Genomic DNA, 23,756 nt, shown 5'->3' with positions numbered 1-23,756 from the left:
TATAAAAATTATAACAAACTAGTGAATATAACCAGAGAAGGCAATGGCACCCCACTTCCATACTCTTGCCTGGAAAATCCCATGGACAGGGGAGCCTGGTAGGCTGCAGTCCATGGGGTCGCAGGGAGTCGGACACGACTAAGCGACTTCACTTTCACTTTTCACTTTTATGCATTGGAGAAGGAAATGGCAACCCACTCCAGTATTCTTGCCTGGAGAATCCCAGGGACGGGGAAGCCTGGTGGGCTGCCGTCTATGGGGTCGCACAGAGTCAGGCACGACTGAAGCGACTTAGCAGCAGCAGCAGCAGTGAATATAACAAAAAAGAAGCAGACTTCCAGATATAGAGGATAAACCAGTGGTTACCAGTGGGCAGAGGGAAGCAGGGAGGGACAAGATAAAGGTATGGGTGAAAGTGTTAGTCACTCAGTCACGTCTGACTCTTCTGCGATCCCATGGACTAAAGCCGGCCAGGTTCCTCTGTCAATGGAATTCTCCAGGCAAGAATACTGGAGTGGGTAGCCATTCCCTTCTCCAGGGGATGTTCCTGACCCATGTATCGAACCCAAGTCTCCTCCACTGCAGGCAGATTCTTTACCATCTGAGCCATTGGGCAACCCCCTAAAGGTAAGAGATTAAGAGTTAAAAAACTATTATGTATAAAATAGGGGCTTCCCTGGTAGCTCACTGTAAAGAATCCACCTGCAATTCAGGAGCCACAGGAGATACAGGTTTGATCACTGGGTTGGGAAGATCCCCTGGAGAGGGAAATGGCAACCCACTCCAGTAATTTTCCTCCTGGAGAATCCCATGGACAGAGGAGCCTGGCAGGCTACAGTCCATAGGGTTGCAGAGTTGGACATGACTGAAGCGACTTTGCACGCACATATGCATGTATCAAATAAGCTTCAAGGATATATTGTACAACATGGGGCATATAGCCAATGTTGATTAATAACTATAGATGGAGCATAACCTTTAAAAAATGTGACTCACTATATTGTATACCTATGACTTAATATTGTGCATTGACTATACTTTGATTTTTTTAAATGGAAAAAGGCTCCAAAACTATGTCTCCTAAATTTAGCAACTGAGTAACTTTCTTCTCAATATTCTTTGAGGATACCATGATGATGTGTCAAAATTTGGTCATTGGTCCAGTTGTTAGTATCATCCCAATATAGAAACTTCTGAGGCTAAAAGCAGAGAAGGCAATGGCACCCCACTCCAGTACTCTTCCCTGGAAAATCCCATGGACGGAGGAGCCTGGTAGGCTGCAGTCCATGGGGTCGTGAAGAGTTGGACACGACTGAGCAACTTCACTTTCACTTTTCACTTTCATGCATTGGAGAAGGAAATGGCAACCCACTCCAGTATTCTTGCCTGGAGAATCCCAGGGACCGGGGAGCCAGGTGGGCTGCCATCTGTGGGGTGACACAGAGTCAGACACGACTGAAGAGACTTAGCAGCAGCAGCAGCAGAGGTTAAAAGAGATTATCCTGCACTTGATTTAACCCTCTATCAAGAGCAGGAGTGATTGGGACTTGTACAGATTCTCTGGTCCCACCTAGTTCTACAGGGGCAGGTCTGAGCATCTCTAAATAAAAGGCCTGGAGTCTGAGCAGCAAGACCCACTGGGAGCTAACTCTGGAGCTCTGAGGCCCAAATGTAGACCTCACCTGGACTATAACCTCTGCCCATAAATTTCGCCAACTAAGGCTTACCCCAACTTTCCATTGATTAGGTCTTAAATTCTTCTGAAAAGATGTTTCAGCCTTACCATTCCCATCTGACCAAGCTCTTGGCCGTTTTGCCTCATCTGTGTCTTTCAAATGACCAGGCATTGAGCAGGTTACAGACGATATGTTGGGAGGATGAAATAGACATAGCCTCTCTTCTGATAGGGCTCTCAGTCTTTATTTTTGACCAAGACTGTCATAAGCACTACTGGTTTTGTTCTCTACCTCAATCCTCACTCATGGGAACTTGTTTCTTGTTGAAGTGCTTGCTGAATTAGTCCTCAACCACTCGGTGAAGACTGGGTCAAGGGGGAAAGGAAGAATTACTCTGTGTCTCTTCTGTATAAAGAAATATTTTTCCTGCTTATCAAAGATACAACAAATAAACAAACATACATTGGATCAGCTGAAACACATATCAAGCTTTTTTCATTTTATTTTTCCTGTAGGAGGGCACTAGATTGTCTTATATACAGAATTCTCTTCTTTAACCTACTAATTATCTCCCTCAATTCTTAATCTTTTTAGCCAGGGTCTAATAAGACTGAAACACTATAGGAATTCGGGCTTCAGTAGTTGTGGTTCAGTTCAGTTCAGTCACTCAGTCATGTCTGACTCTGCGACCCCATGGACTGTAGCACACAAGGCTTCCCTGTCCATCACCAACTCCCAGAGCTTGCTCAAACTCATGTCCATTGAGTCATGAGACAGTCATCCTCTGTCATCCCCTTGTCCTCCTGCCTTCAATCTTTTGCAACATGAGGCTTTTTTCCAGTGAGTCAGTTCTTTGCACCAGGTGGCTAAAGTATTGGAGCAAACTCAAAAGCTTCAGCATCAGTCCTTCCAATGAATATTCAGGACTGATTTCCTTTAGGATTGATTGGTTTGATCTCCTTGCAGTGGTTGTGGTACACGGGCCTAGTTGCCCTGTGACATACAGAATCTTCCCGGACCAGAGATTGAACCAGCGTTCCCAATATTGGCAGGTGGAGTCTTAACCACTGGGCCAGGAAGTCTACTCACATGGTTTTTAGACCCATCCATGTTGTTGCATGTATAAGTAGTTTGTTCTTTTTTATTGCCAAGTATTTCACTGTGTGAAAATACTGCAGTTGTTTCCTCACTGTGTTGATGGAGTAGGTTATTTTGGGCTACTATAAATAAATCTACTGTTAACATTTGCCTTTTTGATAACATTCTTTTCCTTGGGGTGTCTGGAAAGGGAATTACTGGGTCATAAGGTAGATGTATGTTTAACTTTATAAAAAAAAACCTGCCAAACAGTTTTCCAAAGCAGTTGAATCACTGCACACTCCCAGCAGAATGGTACTCTAGTTCCAGCTATTCCACATTCTCGCCACAACATATTAATGGAGCAGGCTGGGCCTCCCTCCTGCTCCACCAGCTTGTCTCCTCAGACTCCCTGTGAGCTACTGTGCTGAAAGGTTGGACAACTTTCAGAGACAGTGGTGGAGCCAGTCTTTTATGTATTAGTCATTCTGGTGGGTGTATAGTGGTATCTCATTGTGGTTTTAACTTTAATTTTTCTGATGACAAATGATATTGAGCAAGCACATTTTCAGAGTATATAGCCATTTGAATATCTTCTTTATGAAATAATGGTTTAAAACTTTGCCTATATTTATAGTTTTGTTTAATTTATTATTGTTGAATTGTAGAATTCTGAATATGACTCCTTTGTAAGATTTATGTGAAAGTGAAAGTTTTAGCTGCTCTGTCCTGTCTGACTCTTTGTGACCCCATGAACTGTTGCTGTCCAGGCTCCTCTGTCCATGGGATTCTCCAGGCAAGAATACTGGAGTGGGTTGCCATTCTCTTCTCCAGGGGATCTTCCCAACCCAGGGATTGAACCCAGGTCTATTGTGTTGCAAGCGGATTCTTTACCACCTGAGCCACTAGGGAGGCCCAAGATATATGTACTATGAATATTTTCTCCTGGTTTATAGCTTCCTTTTTTACTTTCCTCATGACATATTTTAATGAACTAAAATCTTAAATTTTGATAAAGTAATACATCAGATTTCTCATTTAGGATTAGTTGCTTACGTGTCCTGCCTAAGAAAGCTTTAACTATGCCAAGGCACTTAATTTTTCCCATTTTCTCTGAGGACATCTACAGTTTTCGTATTTAGTCTCGTATTTAGTTTCACAATGCTGACTCAGAAGACCTTGGATTTCCACAGCTGCCGCTGAACTTGTGTCCTTAATTCCATCCTCACTCTCCCTACTGTCCCTTCTCACAGTAGTTACAGTGACCTTTAAAAACACAATTCAGCTCAGTCATTTCTCTGATTGAGAACTCTGGCAACTCTCTGTTTCATTCACAATAAAAGCTAAATTCTTCTCACTGGTCCACTTCCCTGATTTTCTCCCCTGCTCCCTTGCTGGCTTACTCTGCTTCAGTCTCACTGGGCTTCTTGCTGTTCATAGATAGTGAACATGCCAGGTACAATTGCACGTGTTTTCTTGGCCTCAAATGCTGTTTTCAGATATACATAGAACAACTCCCTCCCATCCCTCAAGTCTTTTTTTCAGTTGTCTCCTTTTCCATAATGCTGACCTTGGCCGCCATGTTTCAAACTGTACTTGCTCCCCATCTTCCTAAGCCTGTTCTTCCTTTCCATGGTACTTTGCACCTCTTATTTATTTTGTTTAGTATTTCTTTTCTGTCTCCTTCTGCTACAGTGTAAGCTCCTTAAGGGCAGTGATTTTGGTCTGTTCTATTTGCTGATGTTCACAAGCCCATAAGACAGAGCCTAGAATATAGAAGACAATTAATACATTTGATGTTTATTTGTTTTACTTTTTACTAGCAAGCCTTTCAAACATTAGAAAAGCAGAGAAGACAGTATAATAAACCAACACATCAGTTATTTGTATTTAACCATTATTAATATTTTTCCATATTTGTTCTATATTTTTTGCTAAAACATTTTAAGTAAATTATAGATATCATGACAGTAAACCCTTAATATTTCAGTATATATCTGTAAAAAAAAAGATAGCCTTCTACATAATTCTAGTGCCATTATATACCTAATAAAATTGATAATTCTCTCTCTCTCTCTTCACATCTGATTAGATCCCAAATCTGTCTCAATTTTTTAAGCCTCTTATTCCCATGTGTATTATTTCTGTCTCCATTATCACTTAGACTACTGCAATAATAACTATTATTTTGATTTATTATATTAATAGTAACACAGTATCATTCTTTATATTAACTCATTTAATCATAACTGGTCTTGGCTGCTGGGAAACTCACAGCCCAACTTGTAGTTCACCTATAAAAAGTGAACATGGTTTGTGGTGTGCATATTTTTTCCTAACTTTACACATTCCTGCTCCCAACATCCCTAACTTTGTCTTGTTTTTTCCTTCCTTTATTTTCCCTGTAATCTGTTATATTACAGCTTGTTAGTGAATGGCATCTTTCACTGTTCACACACCTGTATAGTCCCTATCCCTTAGATCTGAACTAAGCCTGTGACTTGCTTCAACCAACAGCGTGTAGCAAAAGTGATACCGTGTTAGGCAGCCCCAGGCCTTAACTTTGAGGAGGTTGAGGGCCTTTCATTTTGTGCTATTGGGAATCTTGAATCACCCTGTTAAGAAGTCTGGCTATTCTGCTGTAGAGACTACATGGAAAGAAGCCATGTAAAGAGGCCATATAGCCATATTTAAGATAGACAACCAAAAAAGACCTACTATATAGCACAGGGAACTTGGCTCAATATTAGGTAATAACCTAAATGGGAAAAGAATTTTCAAAAGAGCATATACTTGTACAGGTATAACCGAATCACTTTACTGTACACATAAAACTAACACATAATTGTTAATCAACTATACTCCACTATAAAATTAAAAAAAATAATAAAGAATCCATGTAGAGAGAAAGAGGCCCTGAAACTACATGGATAGAGAGAGAAACTCCACTCAAGTGTCCCAGTGGCCCAGCTGAACCAAGCATTGATTATGCAATTATGAGAAATTAATGAGTTAACTATGTAAAGAATAACCAAATGGCTTCATCCTGGAACACCCAAGCTAAGACATTCCTCTCCACCTGTATCAGAATGGCACTGGATGCTTATTTGAAATGTAAAATTTGGGTCTAAAACCAGAGTCTCTTGGGCAAGGAAGGGGAATCTGCCTCTTAAATGAGACTTCCCTAGTTGATTGATAAGCACTTTAAAGTTTAAGAATCTGCTTAAGGACTTTTTATTGCTTATTCTCCACCCTCCTTTTTAACGATCTACTGCTCTTCTCTGAGGAGTTTGATCCTGCTCATTGTCCAGAATGCTGAACCAAAGTTCTAAATCAAATAATTTCTCATTATTGGTATTTTCCTTTCACTTACCCAACTCTGTTCTACCTGGTTCATTCTTTCTGGATCCATTTTGTCTCCAGGAGCTCTCCTGGTTTTGAGGTGCCTCTCATATTTCAGCAGAAGAAACTCATGCCTTTAATATCCTGAGGTTGTTGGCTGTACAGACTAGTTCTGATTCTCACCTTATTTCAGCTCAGCCACATCCACTATCCTCATCCTTAAAAAATCATAATGAGAGACTGAAAACTAGATATAGTAGTTCAATTTGAGGTAAGAAAAATATATTCATACAATGGCTTTGTCAATTAGGAGTTGATTTTGTTGAATTCAATGAGATCAGTTTCATTGATCTTATTCAGGGGTATGCTGAACACAAAAGCCAGGTTTTGCAGTATGTTGATGAATGGGAGCTGAAAGTTAGAGATTTTTACCACAATGGGAAACACTGAGCATACTTACAGGTGGAAGAAAAAAATCAGTAAGGAAGGGAAAGTTTTAACAAAATAATGTGTGCGAGAGAAAGTCAGTTCAGTTCAGTTCAGTTGCTCAGTCATGTCCGATTCTTTGTGACCCTATGGACTGTAGCACGCCAGGCTTCCCTGTCCATCACCAACTCCCAGAGCTTGCTCAAACTCATGTCCATTGCGTTGATGATGCCATCCAACCATCTCATCCTCTGTCATCTCCTTCTCCTCCCTCCTTCAATCTTTTACAGCATCAGGGTCTTTTCTAGTGAATCAGTTCTTTGCATCAGGTGGACAAAGTATTGGAGCTTCAGCTTTAGCATCAGTCCTTTCAATGAATATTCAGGACTGATTTCCTTTAGGATTGACTGGTTTGATCTCCTTGCAGTCCAAGGGACTCTCAAGCGACTTCTCCAACATCACAGTTGGAAAGCATAAATTCTTTAGCGATCAGCTTTCTCTGTGGTCCAACTCTCACATCCATACATGAGTAATGGAAAAACCATAGCTCTGACTATATGGACCTTTGTTGGCAAAGTAATGTCTCTGCTTTTTAATATGCTGTCTAGGTTGGTAATAACTTTTCTTCCAAGGAGCAAGCGTCTTTTAATTTCATGGCTGCAGTCACCATCTACAGTGATTTGGGAGCCCCCCCAAAATAAATTCTGTCACTGTTTCCATTGTTTCCCCATCTATTTCCCATGAAGTGATGGGACCAGATGCCATGATTTAGTTTTCTGAATGTTGAGTTTTAAGCCAACTTTTTCACTCTCCTCTTTCACTTTCATCAAGTAGCTCTTTAGTTCTTTGCTTTCTGCCATAAGGGTGGTGTCATCTGCATATCTGAGGTTATTGATATTTCTCCCAGCAATCTTGACTCCAACTTGTGCTTCATCCAGTCCAGCGTTTCTCATGCTGTACTCTGCATATAAGTTAAAAAAGCCGTCACAGTAAATTCTGTCACTGTTTCCATTGTTTCCCCATCTATTTGCTATGAAGTGATGGGACTGGATGCCATGATCTTTTTTTGAATGTTGAGTTTTAAGCCAGCTTTTTCACTCACTTTCATCAAGAGGCTCTTCAGTCCCTCTTTGCTTTCTGCCATACAGTTGGTGTCATCTGCATATGTGAGGTTATTGATATTTCTCCCGGCAATCTTGATTCCACCTTATGCTTCATCCAGCCCTGAGAGAAGATAGGATGATCTGAAAGTGATGAGAATTGATTACAAAAAAGGACACAGAGGAAGAAAGAAGGTGTTACAGTTTTCTACTGCTGCATAACAAATTATCCCAAACTTAGCAACTCTTTTTATTGTAGCTCATGATTTTAGCATCAGCAATTTGGGCAGAGTTAAGCTGGGCGATTCTTCTGCCCCATGTGATATCATATGAAGTCACTTGCCAAATCAATCAGTGAATGGATGGGTTAATCTGGAAAGTACGAGATTGCTTCATCCATACTTCTGATGCCTTGGAAGTGTGACTAGAAGGTTGGGCTGAGGTGAAAATGCAACCAGAGGTTCTACAGGTAGCCTTTCCCAGGCCAGTCTCAGGATGACAGTCCTTCTTACATCATGGCTCAGTCTTCCAAAGAGAATATCCCAAATATCCTGGAAAGAAGTTGCAAGACCTAGTCTTAGGTCCCAGAATGTCTCTTCTGATGACTTCTGTTGGTCAAATAAGTCACTGACTTTAGTGACAGCCCAGATTCAAGGGGAAGGTACTTAGACTCCACCTCCTAGTGAGAGGAACGTCAGAGAATTTACAGTCACTTTAAATCTGCTGGTGCAGAAGGGATAGGTTGGGTCAAATCAGAGAACATATAAAAAAATTGCCTTGGATGTGAAGGGAGACCACCTGTCCTGAACTTCTAAATGTCGGAGTATCCAGAGTTCTGTTCTTAGATCTCTATGTACTATCTCCTTAGGGGATCCCATCAAATCCTGTTGCTTCAAAGACCTTCATATGCTGATGACTTTCAAGTTCATATATCTAACCTCCAAATTCTCACCTGACTTCCAGACTTATATATCCAACCCACTACTGAACATATCCACTAAGATGTCTAATAAGCATCTCAAATGTAACATGGCCAAAACAAAGTCTTTGATTTCCAGCCTCCCCATCCTAGTAAGTAATAAACATATACACTAAATTGCCCAAGACACATGCCTAGGAGCCCTATTGGCTCTTTTCTTTTCCTCACATAGCACTTTCAGCTCATCAATAAATTTGTACTTCACATTCATCAATATTGGCTCCAACTTCCAAATATCCTGAACCCAACCACTTCTCTCCTTCTCTACACTTCTTATCTATGTCAATGCCATCGTCACCTTCCATTGGTCTTCTTGTTGCTCTCCTGGCCCCTTATTGCTCTTCTTCTATTCATATAACAGCCAGAGTAATCTCTGCAAAGTACAAATCAAAGAATATAATTTTCTAAAGACTATTGCAATCAGAACAACCTACAAACTTCTCACCAGGGTCTATGAGGCCCTCCAAATCTTGCTCCATCTGCCTTTTGTTCTCATCTCCCTCCACTCTTCCCCTTGTTCATTGAGTTCTAACCACTGTGATTTTTCTGTCCCATGAATACTGGAAGCTTGTTCCTGCCTCAAGCCATCCCACCTATCACTTATTCTGCTTGGAGAGCTCCTCTAGATCTTCATGTGCTTTTTTTTAATCATTTCAGTTCAGTCGCTCAGTCGTGTCCAACTCTTCGCAACCCCATGAATTGCAGCACGCCAGGCCTCCCTGTCCATCACCAACTCCTGGAGTTCACTCAAACTCACGTCCATCGAGTTGGTGATGCCATCCAGCTGTCTCATCCTCTGTCGTCCCCTTCTCCTCCTGCCCCCAATCCCTCCCAGCATCAGAGTCTTTTCCAATGAGTCAACTCTTCGCATGAGGTGGCCAAAGTACTGGAGTTTCAGCTTTAGCATCATTCCTTCCAAAGAGCACCCAGGACTGATCTCCTTTAGAATGGACTGGTTGGATCTCCTTGTAGTCATTTAGATGGTTAAAAAAAAAAGACTCAAATGTCACTTTCTCAGAGAGGCCATCCTTGACCACTGTAGCTAAAGTAGTACTACATCTCCTTAGCCACCTTCATCCGTATCCTATTATAGCTCCTTCATAATATGTATCAGTACCTGAAGTTCTTATTCATTTATTTTTTAATATGTTTATTGCTTGCCCTCCTTCACTAGAACATAAACTTCTTGGGGGCATTATTACTGTCTGTCTTATTTATGGCTGTTTTCTAGTACTTAGAACAATCAGTTCAGTTCAGTTCAGTTGCTCAGTCGTGTCCGACTCTTTGCAACCCCATGAATCACAGCACGCCAGTGTCCATCACCAACTCCCGGAGTTCACTCAGACTCACGTCCATTGAGTCAGTGATGCCATCCAGCCATCTCATCCTCTGTCGTCCCCTTCTCCTCCTGCCCCCAAGCCCTCCCAGCATCAGAGTCTTTTCCAATGAGTCAACTCTCTGCATGAGGTGGCCAAAGTACTGGAGTTTCAGCCTCAGCATCATTCCTTCCAAAGAAATCCCAGGGCTGATCTCCTTCAGAATGGACTGGTTGGATCTCCTTGCAGTCCAAGGGACTCTCAAGAGTCTTCTCCAACACCACAGTTCAAAAGCATCAGTTCTTCAGTGTTCAGCCTTCTTCACAGTCCAACTCTCACATCCATACATGACCACAGGAAAAACCATAGCCTTGACTAGACGGACCTTTGTTGGCAAAGTAATGTCTCTGCTTTTGAATATGCTATCTAGGTTGGTCATAACTTTCCTTCCAAACAGTAAACGTCTTTTAATTTCATGGCTGCAGTCACCATCTGCGGTGATTTTGGAGCCCCCCAAAATAAAGTCTGACACTGTTTCCACTGTTTCCCCTTCTATTTCCCATGAAGTGATGGGACCGGATGCCATGATCTTCGTTTTCTGAATGTTGAGCTTTAAGCCAACTTTTTCCCTCTCCACTTTCACTTTCATCAAGAGGCTTTTTAGTTCCTCTTCACTTTCTTCCATAAGAGTGGTGTCATCTGCATATCTGAGGTTATTGAGATTTCTCCTGGCAACCTTGATTCTAGCTTGTGCTTCTTCCAGTCCAGCATTTCTCATGATGTACTCTGCATATAAGTTAAATAAGCAGGGTGACAATATACAGCCTTGATGTACTCCTTTTCCTATTTGGAACAAGTCTGTTGTTCCATGTCCAGTTCTAACTGTTGCTTCCTGACCTGCATACAAATTTCTCAAGAGGCAGGTCAGGTGGTCTGGTATTCCCATCTCTTTCAGAATTTTCCACAGTTGATTGTGATCCACATAGTCAAAGGCTTTGGCATAGTCAATAAAGCAGAAATAGATGTTTCTGGAACTCTCTTGCTTTTTCCATGATCCAGCAGATGTTGGCAATTTGGTCTCTGGTTCCTCTGCCTTTTCTAAATCCAGCTTCAACATCAGGAAGTTCACGGTTCACGTATTGCTGAAGCCTGGCTTGGAGAATTTTGAGCATTACTTTACTAGCGTGTGAGATGAGTGCAATTGTGCGGTAGTTTGAGCATTCTTTGGCATTGCCTTTCTTTGGGATTGGAATGAAAACTGACCTTTTCCAGTCGTGTGGCCACTGCTGAGTTTTCCAAATTTGCTGGCATATTGAGTGCAGCACTTTCACAGCATCATCTTTCAGGATTTGAAATAGCTCCACTGGAATTCCATCACCTCCACTAGCTTTGTTCGTAGTGATGCTTTCTAAGGCCCACTTGACTTCACATTCCAGGATGTCTGGCTCTAGGTGAGTGATCACACCATCGTGATTATCTGGGTCATGAAGATCTTTTTTGTACAGTTCTATGTATTCTTGCCACCTCTCTTAATATCTTCTGCTTCTGTTAGGTCCATACCATTTCTGTCCTTAATCAAGCCCATCTTTGCATGAAATGTCCCCTTGGTATCTCTAATTTTCTTGAAGAGATCTCTAGTCTTTCCCATTCTGTTGTTTTCCTCTATTTCTTTGCATTGATCGCTGAAGAAGGCTTTCTTATCTCTTCTTGCTATTCTTAGAACAATATAGGCTACTAAATAGGTACACAATAAATATTCATTTAAAATGACTATTTCTTTATTCTGCAAGTAGGTTGAGAGAAGATGGGAGAAGGGAAATCCTCTTTTCTATGTAATATGGGACATAAAGTGTTTGGCTTATAGAAATGGGTTGGGCAGGAATTTCAGAAAGGTAATGAACCATTCTAGATTAGATTCTTCTCTCATTGTTCAAATTGTGTGTTTTTTCCGAAGAAAAAAATCAATAGCTGAGTTATTGTTTTGACCTCTGATTGTTTCCTGAAAAGAAATTTGATTTTTTTATCCTTTTAGATACCATGGGCTTTGAAAAACACTAATCTCACATCATTTAAAATTCTGGCCTAGAATTAATTTCCTTTGATTTATTTGTTGTGTTCTGTTTTTGTTTCCCTCCCTCTCTTTAAAGATCTGCTGTATCTAGCCCTGACAGCACAGGACCAAACTAAGTGAAGTATGAACACCAATGCTTTCTTTCCCTATGGCCTTTCATTATAACCTTAAGTGAATCCTTGCATGTGCCCACATCCACACAACTATCTCTGCTTCCCATCACTAGAGTCTCAGTGTTTCACAAGAATTAAATTCGTACCTTAGTATCCATGCTTCTTTCTCTCTTTCCCATCAACAATCTATATCTTTTGTAAGAATTATATAGGCATTTTTTTCTTATATGTGTTTGTCATTTTTTACATTTGAACAAAAAGTTCTATTCAAGGTATGTCTGGGCTGCAAAATTTATTTTCTTAATCAACTTTTTTTGTCTATATTTTCTTAAAATGACTCATAATATTTTTTTCATTACTTCATTTTTATTGGCTCACATATACCACTCCTCCAGGATGTTGCTGTGAACTGAATGTGAATTTATGAAGGTGATAAAAGAGTAATTAAACAAAGAACATTTCTGACAGATGAAAGCATTGTTAATTATTTTTCCTTAGAGAAATGCCCTTATGTACACAGGTTTTGAAAGCTAGATCAATGGGCTGGACATGCTCAACCAGTTCTAATCTATTCTGAAAGCAAAAAGCAACATTTGCAATTCATTTCTGAGACATTTCAGAAAGTCAAATATGTTTCTGTGTGATATCACACATTAAGAGCTTCATGCAAGCTTTTAACTTGCCTTTTTGCAAAAACCTATATGCTGTTTAGGCTTCCCTGGTGGCTCAGTGATAAAGAATCTACCTACTAATGCAGGAGATGTGGGTTTGATCCCTGGGTAAGGAAGATCCCCTGGAGAAGGAAATGGAAACCCCCTCCAGTATTCTTGCTTGGGAAATCCCATGGACAGAGAAGCTTGGCAGGCTACAATCCATGGGGTCGCAAAGAGTCAGACTCTTAGCAACTAAACAACAACATATGCTGTTTACAAGTGTGACTAAAGAACCAGATTGGACATGAACACACAACCATAACTGATCAGCAGTCAGATACACTTCTATAGGGCCATCATACCTGGCTCGAACAAGGGCTTTTAAGATTAAGCCTCTACTATATATATGTCTATGGAGCAAAGGGTTCTAAGTTAGACATTGCTCAATCTCTTTTAGCCTGTGCCTGATATGGAATCTTGATTAGGGAGCCTACTTTTTGAGTAGTGCACACTGGGTCAACCACATGTGTAGGAGTAAAGAACACAATATCACTCTGAATGTGTCTGTGATTGTTCTCTTTTTTTCTGAACACCTGTTAGGGTGCTAGGCATTTCCCTGATCTATTTTCTCACCTCCAAGCAGATGTGGATATAAACTATTCCTAGACTATGTATTAGTTTAATTTATTCTTGTGAATTTCCAAAGATTCCACAGCTTACTTTAGGATTCAGCAGTACTTATTCCAACCCACCAACTGTAATCTTCATTTTCCCACGAGGACAAAATTAGAGGTATTTGGCTCTAAGTTCCCACTCTGGCTTCCTTATAAGGACATTCAACTTCCTAACTTGTTCTCATTTTCATTGGCCCTGCGTGGTCTCTCAAGTTTTAGGAACTTTCTTTCTTCCTGCTCAAAATCAGCCTTCTGTCAGAACTCCAGCCAGGACTCTGCAGCAGTCTTTCCCTACTCCTGCTGGGGCTCTGCTCAAAATTGATGGAGGAGCAGGTAGGGATTCCCAAGCCCTCCATTCTGGTGAACAATACAGATCTCTGTTGTAAACCAGCCCTTGGGCTAATGGGCTAACATAGTTTAAGCCTCCAAGTGTCAGTTGTTGTTGGTTTTTTGTTTGTTTTTTTTTTTCATTTTCACTGTTCTTTGTTAAGAATTTAAAACAATTTCTTCAATGACTGGGACAGACAAGCATTAATCTATGTCATAATAAACAATTCCTCACAGACAGAAGGTTGCCTTTCTTGATTTTCTGCCACCTTAAAATGAGTCTCCTCCCTTCCCAGGCAGCCACATCCTTCCCGCCACCCCCCCCCCCCCGCCCCTGCCCACCACCAGAATTGTTAGAAAAAGTCTCCTGTTGGGTTTAGGAAATATAATCATTGTATTCTAGGGGACTAACCATCAAATTCTTATGTTGTTTTCTCCAGGAGGTTTTGAGGCTTTGAGACCGTCATGTAAATAATATCCTCTTACTCTGATATCTTAGACTTTTCCAAGTGAATTTGATGATTATACATCTTTTCCTCCCGTATTTGACCAAGGTGCGCCTTGTATATACAGCATCTTTAACACTTCCTGAGCTTGATGGAATTCCCAGGGAGCTATAGTACGTGCATCTGCCTTATTCTGCATGCACCTTGGCATCCATGTCTGCTTTCCAGTAGTCTCAACTTCTGTCCTTCCACCCTCCAACCAACTCCTACACAGCCATGGTTACAAAGCAGCTCTGGGATATTAAAAACAGCCACCACTGCCGGACCCCACCCCATCCCACCCCACCCTTGAGCATGCATGTGTGAGTGCATGCTCACACACATACAGATATACACAGAAGTTTAGAGCCTTTGGATTTAAGCTCTTAAGCAAAGATGGAGAAATATTTGCTTTGCAGGCAAAATAAGCAACACTTTCAAATAAGCAGAACTACTGTCATATTGTCTATTAACTGCAAGCAAAACAGGACTTTAGAGTTCACCACCACCATAATCAAGCCCTGTCATCTCTTGCCTGGACTCCTAAAACAATTTCCCTACTTCGAACACATTCTCCACACCATATCCAGTGTTCTTTTAAAATCATATCATGTCCCTTCTTTGCTGAAGTCCTTTTGATGGCTGCCCATTAACACAGAATAGAATCTGAACTCCATACGCTTCCCTTCAAGGCCCTTATCTTCTCACTTATCCAAACTCATTTCATGCACTCTCTGCCTGCTCACTTGGCTCAGTAATGTCAGCCCTATGTCAGTTGCTAGGACCTAACAAGCTCTTTCCAGAATTAGGGCCTTTGTACTTGCTATTCCACTGCCTAGAAAGGCTGTTCTTCTGGGCCCGTCCACAGCTGGCTCCTCCTCATTCTTCAGGTTTCAGATTAAATGTCACCTTCCCAGATGGGCCTTCCCTGACCATGATAAAGGTAATTATCAGATTGCTGTTACTTCTGCAGTAATGGTACTTGTGTGTTGCTTCAGTCATGTCTGACTCTTTGCAACCCTATGGACTATAGCCTGCCAAGCTCCTCTGTTCATGGGATTCTCCAGGCAAGAATACTGGCGTGGGTAGCCATGCCCTCCTCCAGGGGATCTTCCCGACCCAGGGATCAAATCCAAGTCTCCTGCAGCTCCTGCGTTGCAGGCAAATTCTTGACTGCTGAGCCCCCAGGGAAGAAGTAGTATAATTAATAATAATAGGGAAGAATAGTTGTTGTTTAATCACTCAGTCATGTCCGACTCTTTGCAAGCCCATGGACTGTAGCCTGCCAGACTCCTCTGTCCATGGGATTTCCCAGACAAGAATACTGGAGCAGGTTGCCATTTCCTCCTTCAAAGGATCTTCCCAACCCAGGTATCAAACCTGTATCAATCTTCTGCATTGGCAGGCAGATTCTTTACCATTGAGCCACCTGGGAAGCCCCAGATAAGAATAGTAGGTCATTTCTATTATTCGCTATCATTTATCTTTCTTATTTTCTTTGGAACTTAGCTGTATCCTCTCTATTTATTTATTTATTCTCTGTCTCTTTAGCTTGAGTGTTAGTTTCTCCACAGTATCAGCATTGTGTGTCTTGTTCACTGCTGGGCCCTTGTCTCCTGGTATAGTGCCTGGCATCCATACCATGCAATTAGTAAATACTTGTTGAAGGAATAAAATTTTAGGATTAGAAAGTAATTTAGAAGTCACCTAATCTGTCTAGTCCCGTACCCCAATCCAGGGCTTTATTTTCAGTAATATAGAGCCTACTTGAATAGTGGTGTTTATGCTAATGGGGAACAAAAAAGATCAATAAGAAGGAGCTGATTCCCTTTCTTGAATTGATTTTACCTTATTTGTTCTGAAATCAGCTTTGCTTTTTACAACATAGACACAAAGTAAAATGAGCCATTTATTCTTAGCAAACCAGCTAATTACGTGGCCATTCCATTGAAGGTGGTGATAGCTGAGTGAGTTCTAAATTAATGTTCATGTATTTGTTCACTAAATCTTAAAGATTTTGTCTATTAACCCAAGTATCCCTTATTGAATTATTTTCCAAACCATGGGCTTCGACTCAGTGAGTAATGAATCTATCTATTATATTACAATGAGCATTTAAAAAATAGATTAGAAAATATGAGTGCATTGCATTGAAAAGATTAGTTAAGATTATTGAAAAGATAAGTGCTATCTGGTGAAAGTTTGGTCTCAGTCATATATGTGACTGTGCTTATGTGTGGGTACTATGGCCCTGTAAAATATATTTCTTATTGTAGGATGTAAACAACAACAAAAAGTCTGAAAGCAACTGTCTAAATGAAAAAATTCAGTGTTTTACAATAGAAAAGAGGCTCTCTGGTAGTCCTAGGATGAATTTGAGTTTACTTTCTGAGGCTGTCTGGATTGAGGAGGATGAGGGTGGTAATTCTACCATATTTCAGATGAAAGCACTATCTGCCTTGTGGCCTGAAAACACTATTAGAAAAATCTCCTAGAAGCATGAGAATTACATCACTATTTGAATATTAAAAGTAAACTACAAAAACATCATATAGATAATGATTTTCATTATTCTTCATTACCTTTCTTCTCTATTTCTACATTAGAATAACATTATAGCCCAACAGATTAGGGCCAAAATGATCAGGAGTATGGTAAGAGTCTAGGTGGAGGGGAAATGAGTGAAGTGCCTCAACAGAACATTGCGAGTTCTCCTTTTTGTGTCAGTTTCTTCTGTACAAGGCTTTTCCTTTTACAGTGAAACAGGAAGCAAGATCACCTACTGAGAAGGAGGATGGGGAGATGTTGGAGTTTTGAGGAGAGGAGAAGCAGTTATAGGAGACTGAATGGATTAAGGGAATGACGTGTCACTGTGGGCAGCACTAAGAGATGTTTATTAAAGTGGGACCAGTTGGCGTGCTGTGTATTCAGCTGGGGATGCAAGCATGCAGTAGTCAGAGAGTTGAATTTAACCACAGTTGAAAGGAAAGTTCTATTGAGGGAGAGTGAACAGTATAAACAAAGTTCGAGTGCTTGGAATTACATGATGTGTAACAAGAAGAATGTTCAAACTACTGCACAGTGGCACTCATTTCACACACTAGCAAAGTAATGCTCAAAATTCTCCAAGCCAGGTTTCAACAGTACATGACTGTGAAATTCCAGATGTTCAAGCTGGATTTAGAAAAGGCAGAGGAACCAGAGATCAAGTTGCCAGCATTGTTGGATCATTGAAAAAGCAAGAGAGTTCCAGAAAAACATCTATTTCTGCTTCATTGACCACGCCAAAGCCTTTGACTGTGTGGATCACAACAAACTGTGGAAAATTCTGAAAGAGATGGGAATACCAGACCACCTGACTTGCCTCTTGAGAAATCTGTATGCAGGTCAAGAAGCAACAGTTAGAACCAGCCAAGGAACAACGGACTGGTTCCAAATCAGGAAAGGAGTATGTCAAGGCTGTATATTGTCACCCTGCTTATTTAACTTATATGCAGAGTGCATCATGAGAAACACTGGGCTGGATGAAGCACAAGCTGGAATCAAGATTTCCAGGAAAAATATCAATAACCTCAGATAAGCAGGTGACACCACCATTATGGCAGAAAGTGAGGAACTAAAGAACCTCTTAATGAAAGTGAAAGAGGAGAGTGAAAAAGTTTGCTTAAAATTCAACATTCAGAAAACTAAGATCATGGCATCTGGTCCTATCACTTCATGGCAAATAGATGTGGAAACAGTGAGAGACTTTATTTTTGGGGGCTCCAAAATCACTGCAGACGATGAATACAGCCATGAAATTAAATGACACTTGCTCCTTGGAAGAAAAGTTATGACCCACCTAGTTCAGTTCGGTTCAGTCACTCAGTCGTGTCTGACTCTTCGCGACCCCATGAATCGCAGCACGCCAGGCCTCCCTGTCCATCACCAACTCCCAGAGTTCACTCAGACTCACGTCCATTGAGTCACTGATGCTATCCAGCCATCTCATCCTCTGTCGTCCCCTTCTCCTCCTGCCCCTAATCCCTCCCAGCATCAGAGTCTTTTCCAATGAGTCAACTCTTCGCATGAGGTGGCCAAAGTACTGGAGTTTCAGCCTCAGCATCATTCCCTCCAAAGAAATCCCAGGGCTGATCTCCTTCAGAATGGACTGGTTGGATCTCCTTGCAGTCCAAGGGACTCTCAAGAGTCTTCTCCAACACCACAGTTCAAAAGCATCAATTCTTCGGCGCTCAGCCTTCTTCACAGTCCAACTCTCACATCCATACATGACCACAGGAAAAACCATAGCCTTGACTAGATGGACCTTTGTCAGCAAAGTAATGTCTCTGCTTTTGAATATGCTATCTAGGTTGGTCATAACTTTCCTTCCAAGGAGCAAGCATCTTTTAATTTCATGGCTGCAGTCACCATCTGCAGTGATTTTGGAGCCCCCCAAAATAAAGTCTGACACTGTTTCCACTGTTTCCCCTTCTATTTCCCATGAAGTGATGGGACCGGATGCCATGATCTTTGTTTTCTGAATGTTGAGCTTTAAGCCTTCTTTTTCACTCTCCACTTTCACTTTCATCAAGAGGCTTTTGAGTTCCTCTTCACTTTCTTCCATAAGAGTGGTGTCATCTGCATATCTGAGGTTATTGAGATTTCTCCCGGCAACCTTGATTCCAGTTTGTGTTTCTTCCAGTCCAGCATTTCTCATGATGTACTCTGCATATAAGTTAAATAAACAGGGTGACAATATACAGCCTTGACGTACTCCTTTTCCTATTTGGAACAAGTCTGTTGTTCCATGTCCAGTTCTAACTGTTGCTTCCTGACCTGCATACAAATTTTTCAAGAGGCAGGTCAGGTGGTCTGGTATTCCCATCTCTTTCAGAATTTTCCACAGTTGATTGTGATCCACACAGTCAAAGGCTTTGGCATAGTCAATAAAACAGAAATAGATGTTTTTCTGGAACTCTCTTGCTTTTTCCATGACCCAGAGGATGTTGGCAATTTGATCTCTGGTTCTTCTGCCTCTTCTAAAACCAGCTTGAACATCTGGAAGTTCACAGTTCATGTATTGCTGAAGCCTGGCTTGGAGAATTTTGAGCATTACTTTACTAGCATGTGAGATGAGTGCAATTGTGTGGTAGTTTGAGCATTCTTTGGCATTGCCTTTCTTTGGGATTGGAATGAAAAATGACCTTTTCCAGTCATGTGGCTACTGCTGAGTTTTCCAAATTTGCTGGCATATTGAGTGCAGCACTTTCACAGCATCATCTTTCAGGATTTGAAATAGCTCCACTGGAATTCCATCACCTCCACTAGCTTTGTTCGTAGTGATGCTTTCTAAGGCCCACTTGACTTCACATTCCAGGATGTCTGGCTCTAGGTGAGTGATCACACCATCGTGATTATCTGGGTCATGAAGATTTTTTTTGTACAGTTCTTCTGTGTATTCTTGCCACCTCTTCTTAATATCTTCTGCTTCTGTTAGGTCCATACAATTTCTGTCCTTTATCGAGCCCATCTTTGCATGAAATGTCCCCTTGGTATCTCTAATTTTCTTGAAGAGATCTCTAGTCTTTCCCATTCTGTTGTTTTCCTCTATTTCTTTGCATTGATCCCTGAGGAAGGCTTTTTTATCTCTTCTTGCCATTCTTTGGAACTCTGCATTCAGATGCTTATATCTTTCCTTTTCTCCTTTACTACAGCATATTAAAAAGCAGAGACATTACTTTGCCAACAAATGTCCATCCAGTTAAAGCTATGGTTTTTTCAGTAGTCATGTATGGATATCAGAATTGGACTGTAAAGAAAGTGGAGTGCTGAAGAATTGATGCTTTTGAAGTGTGGTATTGGAGAAGACTCTTGAGAGTCCCTTGGACTGCAAGGGGATCCAACCAGTCAATCCTAAAGGAAATCAGTCCTGAATATTCATTGGGAGGACTAATGCCGAAGCTGAAACTCTAATTCTTTGGCCACCTGAAGCGAAGAACTGATTCATTTGAAAAGATCCTGATGCTGGGAAAGATTGAAGGTGGGAGGATAAGGGGATGACAGGATGAGATGGTTGGATGGCATCACTGACTCAATGGACATTAGTTTGAGTAAACTCCAGCAGTTGGTGATGGACAGGGAGGCCTAGCGTGCTGCAGTCCATTGTGTCCCAAAGAGTTGGACGTGACTGAGCAACTGAACTGAAATCCATTAAGTTGACCCTTGAGTTCATCCACTTACATGGGAATTTTTTCAATAAATATTTTGGAACATTTTTTGGAGATTTTTGACAACTTGAAAAACTCACAGATGAACTGTGTATAAAGGTCTGTTTAGTCAAAGCTATGGTTTTTCCAGTAGTCATGTATGGATGTGGAATTTGGACCATAAAGAAGGCTGAGTGCCAAAGAATTGATGCTTGTGAATTGTGGTGCTGGAGAATACTCTTGAGAATCCCTCAGACAGCAAGAAGATCAAACCCGTCAATCCTAAAGGAAATCAGTCCTGAATATTCACTGGAAGAACTGATGCTGAAGCTGAAGCTCCAATACTTTGACCACCTGAATCAAAGAGCCTTCTCATTGGAAAAGCCCCTGATGCTGGGCAAGATTGAAGGCAGGAGGAGAAAGGGACGACACAGATTGAGATGGTTGGATGCATCACCGACTCAATGGACATGAGTTTGAGTAAGCTCTGGGAGATGGTGAAGGACAGAGAAGCCTGGTTTGCTGCAGTCCACGAGGTTGCAAAGGGTCAGACCCAACTGACGGACTGAACAACAATAAAATATATGCAGACACTAGTCTATCCTTACATAAGCATAAGATGAGTGATATTTATTATAAAATTAATAATGTTAGTTTTCTTGCTGCTTTATAATTTTGCTTTTAAAGAATGCATTGCCATAGTGTATGCTTCTCTCTCTCATAATTGGAGAAAGTACATATCAGCCTATCATCACAGGTAAGTGTTTTCTGTTTTAAAATGTACCAATGTTTCCAATACTGTATTATGAAAATGATTGTAATACTGTATACCAAAAGATTTTATAAAGATCCCTTCATTGGTGCATCAGCTAGGCCACAGTGAAGCAGTCGCACCGATTACACTGAGAGTCTCTTGGACTGCAAGGAGATCCAACCAGTCCATCCTAAAGGAAATCAGTCCTGAATATTCACTGGAAGGACTGATGCTGAAGGTGAAACTCTAATACTTTGGCCAGCTGATGGGAAGAACTGACTCATTTGAAAAGACCCTGATGCTGGGAAAGATTGAAGGCGGAAAGAGAAGGGGACGACAGAGGATGAGATGGTTGGATGGCATCCCTGACTCAGTGGACATAAGTTTGTGTAAACTCTGGGAGTTTGTGATGGACAGGGAGGCCTGGTGTTCTGCAGTCCATGGGGTCGCAGAGTTGGACATGACTGGACAATTGAACTGAACTGAACCAGAAAGCTATATTGCTGTTTCTTCATTATCAATGCATGTATTATTACATCTGTAAATAAATGTGAATTTCTTTTCACATTATCTTTTCATTTTTTATATCTAGTGTTAGGAATACATTTAACATTTACAGTGTTTTGTACCATATAAGACAATATTGAGGTAGGTACTGGCAGACAGTTCATTTTGTAGACACAGAACATAATTTTACTGTATTGATAAATACAGTATAATACTGTAAATGTGTTTTCTCTTCCTTATGAATTTCTTAATACATTTTCTTTTATCTAACTTACTTCATTTTAAGAATACAGTATATGGTACATATAACATACAAAATATATGTTAATTGATGGGGTTATTGGTAAGACTTTAGGTCTGCGGTAAACTATTAGATTCTCTAAGAATCTTTTCAGGATCACTTTCAGTTTCTACTCACTCACTAACTAGCTGTCTGTATCTGTTATTGGAACTGTTAAAGAGACCATCTGACTGCTACCCTGTCCCTCTCTCTCTGGCTGAAACTTTTTGAACCAAAGCTTTTTTCTTTGTCATGGTAGGAAAAGCACGTGAAAAGGGTACATGGGTCGGTCCCTTGATGCAGAATATAGCCACCCAGGACTTCTCATTCACCAGTGGCCATGGTCAGAGTTCTGCTAGAAGGAACAATGGGTATGCCAGTCACTAAGACTGACATCTATCTCTCCTTCTAAATGTGAGCTTTTGAGGGTAGACGTATGTTTTAGGTATTTTTTAATGCTTAAAGCCCTGAATTATTGGCACATAGTAGGTTCTCAATATATTTTATTGAACAAATGAATGAATTGATGGATGGCTATCTGGACTCCTCAAGTAGATTGTTAGCTCCCTTAACTGGCCCCCAAATTTGACTGGCCCCAAAGTTTAACACAAATCCTTAAAATTAACAAATTACAGGACTATCTTGGAGGTTATTTTAGGAAATGCTGTTTTTAAAGAAACAATTGAAGTATTACTAGAAGTGTTTTGTAATTTTGCTTTAATGATTTTTGTTAGTATCCATATCAATTTTTAGTCTGTTACATAATAGTCCTGGAATGACCTGAGTTAAGAATTTGTCCTCTCATGCATCTTAAACACTCACCAATTAGAAAAATTTTAAATAGTAATTTAGATTGGTTTTCCTTATTTGTTTAAATAGTATCTTACAGCACTTCTCTGGGTAATGAAAATCACTTTTTACAGGTAGTAGGTATGTACTTCAGTATTTGTTGACTCCCCTGTGAGCTAGTGAGTCATTGACCAAGAAGCTGGAGTGGGGTGGGATATACCTTGGAGAACGTAATCATCCCCATGGTAACCCAGAGCCTTCTTGCCTACTACCCCTTCCCACATCTTTGTTATATTCAAAGGAGGAAGTTATTATTTACTTTAGATTTTATATTTCAATAAGTTTTTCAGGGCACAAATTCCTAACTTCTGCCATTCTTGTGTATAAAACATTGCCATAGGAACAATAAAAACTAGTGATTATGATACTTTATGAAATGAAAAATAATCTACCAATTCTATAACATTTTAAGATTCAAAAATGTTTTTCCTTCAATTTTGCGTTATGATTATTGAGCTGTTGAAATGAAAACATTCTGAACCAAATGGTTAACTGATGATTTTTACCTGTTTTGAAAAGGCAACCACTAAGTAACATTACATATTTCATTTTAAAATGTTTTCATTTATCAAAAAAAAAAAAAATAACTCCTGTTCATTGTAGCTAACTTTAAAAATAATGAGGCAACAGAAGAATATTTAACAATCCGGTAATCCTTCTTCCCCACAGTTTATATTTTTCCAGTACCTTTCCAGTAATTGTATTATATGTTGGTGTTGTGTTGGTGGTGAGGGAGAGACCGAGAGAGAGACAGACAGAGAGAGGAAGAGAGGAGACGCTTTCCCAATATATTTTGTTCTATATCCCATTTTTGTAAAAACTTGTTATATTGTGAACATTTTCCAAATATTTTACTATGGTGTTATTTTTACTGGTAATAATGTAGATGTTTTATTAAATAAATTTACCATATTTTATTTAACCAGCTCCCTTTTTGTT

General features: G+C 40.4%; 1 protein-coding gene across 3 annotated transcripts in view; it reads left to right on the top strand.

Moving 5' to 3' along the window:
- Nucleotides 1-23,756, top strand: part of CCDC18 (coiled-coil domain containing 18) — a 173,194-nt gene that overhangs the window by 145,748 nt on the left and 3,690 nt on the right. The window lies entirely within an intron of this gene.

The sequence above is a fragment of the Bos taurus genome, chromosome 3 (genome assembly GCF_002263795.3).
Source record: "Bos taurus isolate L1 Dominette 01449 registration number 42190680 breed Hereford chromosome 3, ARS-UCD2.0, whole genome shotgun sequence".
Lineage (NCBI taxonomy): Eukaryota > Metazoa > Chordata > Mammalia > Artiodactyla > Bovidae > Bos > Bos taurus.
Note: the sequence above shows the minus strand (reverse complement) of the source record. Positions and strands in the feature narration are given on the sequence as shown.